This window comes from Paramormyrops kingsleyae, chromosome 20 (assembly GCF_048594095.1).
Source record: "Paramormyrops kingsleyae isolate MSU_618 chromosome 20, PKINGS_0.4, whole genome shotgun sequence".
Classification (NCBI taxonomy): Eukaryota; Metazoa; Chordata; class Actinopteri; order Osteoglossiformes; family Mormyridae; genus Paramormyrops; species Paramormyrops kingsleyae.
This window is the reverse complement of record NC_132816.1, coordinates 5533470-5537307: the sequence shown is the minus strand read 5'-3', so window position 1 is coordinate 5537307 and position 3838 is coordinate 5533470.

Genomic DNA, 3838 nt, shown 5'->3' with positions numbered 1-3838 from the left:
AGTCAAAGTTGCTCTTCTATCAGCTTGAATCAGTCGGCCCATTCTCCTCTGACCTCTAGCATCAACAAGGCATTTTCGCCCATAGGACTGCTGCATACTGGATGTTTCTCCCTTTGCACACCATTCTTTGTTTACCCTAGAAATGGTTGTGCGTGAAAATCCCAGTAACTGAGCAGATTGTGAAATACTCAGACCGGCCCGTCTGGCACCAACAACTATGCCACGCTCAAAATTGCTTAAATCACCTTTCTTTCCCATTCTGACATTCAGTTTGGAGTTCAGGAGATTGTCTTGACCAGGACCACACCCCTAAATGCATTGAAGCAACTGCCATGTGATTGGTTGATTAGATAATTGCATTAATGAGAAATTGAACAGGTGTTCCTAATAATCCTTTAGGTGAGTGTATATGTCTATGGCATGGACAGGCAAGATCTTCTTCTACCATTGACTATTGGCGGTGTGGATCAGTAGTAAAACGAGCGTAGTATCGCCATCTAGTGTGGGGGAGCGGAGAATAGCAAGTGCCCACAGTTTATAACAAGGATAATACTGTAAATAAGCAGCACTGGAAAGCACTCAGAACGAAATATGCTGATATCACCTCCCTGTGTAAAGTCTGGGTGCTACGGCTTTTTTCAGTCATTTTTAATTTTTTTTTTGCATTATATCTACGTTTTTTAGTTATCATTAGATTAATGATCACAATCTTTAAGAGGCAGTATATTCATTGGTTGGCATGTTAGGATACAACTAGGGGTGCACCGATCGATCGGCGCACCGATCGATCGGCCTCGATCACGTTAATTTGAGGGGATCAGAAATCGACCATATTCCCATGAGATCCACCGATCTTAGTTATATGCTTTTAACTCTTTGGGGTCGAGTATGTCGTCGACGACATCGCGTACTTTTCGCGTCTATTTCAGTTTATAAATATCTCGCTGAAATCTTAATGTATAATCATGAAAAAAACGCTGGCTAAATCCGTAATCTGTCTTCTTTTCAAAACGTCCATTGTCGGAAGTATTAAAGTTTTTTTAATTAGGTTAAATCGGCAAAAAAGTAAACCATGTCATCTTACTTTGTTTTACCTGCATCGGGGGCGTGTAGTACCGCTCTCACCCGAAGATCGCTATTCACATTCTAAATAGCCGCATTAGCGCGTATTCAAATCGCATTCGCATGGTAATTTGATTAACAGCGCAACGGTGAAACGCGATCCAGATACATCCCCTTCAGCGCCATAAAAGGGGGTTGGGGACGTGGCCAGGTGACAATGGCTCATTCATACACATGAAAGTTGCTACATATTCAATGAAAGGAGCCAGAAATAGTTACATGAGTTAGGTTTTTCTTATTTATTTATCCAAATTAATGTTGCATCTACACCATTTAGTCATCTTCATGTAGCCAAGACTTTGGTGATCAGATATCTGGGATCAAAACAAACTGCCAGCATTGCTTACTATGTACTTTTATAATGTTTCTGCAAGTGTTCCAAACTGCATTTTGCAGTGTCTATACTTTGATGTCAAATTTCAAACTTAACAAAAATCTGACATATTTACAATATATATTAAAATAAAGATGAGTGTAATGGCAAAACAAATATATAAGAAATAATTTATTTGCCATGAATTAAGTGTGATGAAATGTGTGATCATGCCCCAGTCAGTGAAAGTGTGTTTCCTACCCCTAGGCCCCAGAGGGTTAAATCAGCCTTTTCTCCCATTCCCGAGAGAGGTGCAGTGCAGGCTGCCTCCCTCCCTATTTTTTGGACAAGTGTGTCATAACAGCTATATATATATATTTTTTTTTACAAAACTAGAGAAATTAAAGTCTGGAAGAAAAAATATGATTTTGTAGTTCAAACAGCAATGCTCATTTATATGTTCATTTATATTTGAGGACACTACCTCATGTTTTGTGAGTATTCATATCAATTTACTCAATAAAAATGGAAACATTGAAGTAACTGTCTTTTAGTTATGAAAGAAACAAGATCGGCAAAAAAAAATCGAGATCGGCAGGTAAGGTTGCCTAAGGATCGGTGATCGTTGATCGGCCAGAAAACTGCAATCGGTGCACCCCTAGATACAACCTTAAAGCAAAACAAAATAAACTAAAACTGTATTTTAAGTTAGGCTTTAGGCCGGCATGGTGGTGGAATGGTTAGCATCTCTGGGACCTGGGTTCGAGTCTCCCCCGGGGTCCTTGTATGTGAAGTTCACATATTCTCCCCGGGTTGTCGTTAGTTTTCCTCTGGGTACTCCAGTTTCCCCACAGTCCAAAACCAAGCTGAGGTTAATTGGAGTTACCAAATTGCCTATAGGTGTGAGTGAATGGTGTGTGTGAATGTATGGTGTGTGAGTGAATGGTGTGTGACTGTGCCCTGCCGTGGGTCAGCACCCCATCCTGGGTTGTTCCCCGCCTTGTACCCATATCCTCCGGACTCAAGGCATCATGCATAGATATCTTATCAAACTCGAGAAATTAATTCCAGGTCAGAGCTACTAATGAACATTAACAAAAAGCTGGTGAAAAGTGATTTTAGGTGATACATATACATAACTTTCACTACTTTTGTATTACATTTGGGTATTACATTTGGATTTTTCTCTCACAAGCGCAAAACACGGCTTTTATTAAATCGTTCACTTTGAATCTTTTTCGGACATTATCGTTAGTGTTTAGCGGTCAAGTATTTTGCATGTTTAGTTTACAATTCGGTATTAAACTACTTTCAAAAGCAACAGGGGATGAATTAATCTCAGTTCAAATTATTTATTTTACAATCTATACAATATTTACATAGACTTATTTACTACAGAAAACGTCTTCCCATGTCAATATTATATGATCAGTCTTTTTTATTTTGTAAATAGACTTTGTATATCGACTGAAGTGACAGAAAACTTTGTTTTTCCTTCATTTAACCCTCACTTTGGTATTGCTACCTGGGGAGTGCGGGTACCATTTGTCTAACTCGCTGCCTTTAGCCCCTTAGAAAAGGATCCACGAGTTGCTGTTCACTGCTTAATTTATTGCAAAAAAACATATTACAAAACAGAAATGCAAATCTTCCAAATGTCCTTAATCTAACAGCAGCGTCGCTGGTGCCTTTTAATTTCAGACGCTTCCCTGGGACAGCGAACAGAGACCAAGCCTAAGGCTGAGGCCGAGGCCTGAGGTCAATGACGGTATCTTGCCGGCCCACTTCCTCCCGCCATGTGTGACATCATCTCCATTTCATGGCAGTGCCCTCACCACCTGTAGAGGGCGCACTCGTACAAAATATAAAAGGATTACCTACCATATGGTTACAAATATAAAGTTAAATATGGTTCCTACATCGACTAACTATTAAACCTAATGAGATATAGACATGTTCAGTAAAGTCTGGTTTAAGCAATGATATATGGGGCACAATGTACACCACTTGATTTTCACATCATGAAACTGCAGATGATTTCATATATATATATATATATATATATATATATATATATATATATAGTACTTTAATCTTAATTATTAATAATTGTTTCATAAAACAAGTTTAATTACTTAATAAAATAAATTAATAATTTTATTAACTTTAATCCACTGAACCAGGGTAGTGACATTATATAATTTTATGGTTCCAATGTTTTTTGTTTCTGTTATGGCTCCAGTTAAATGATTATTATATACATTGATTGAATGTCATTGTGTTAAATAAGTTTAGCTGCAGCAGTAAAGTTTTTTTGATTTTTTAATTTAACTTAATCCACCAGACTGTGGTTTCATTATGTTACTCAGTTATGCTTTGGGTGACGCTGAAACAGGACATTAA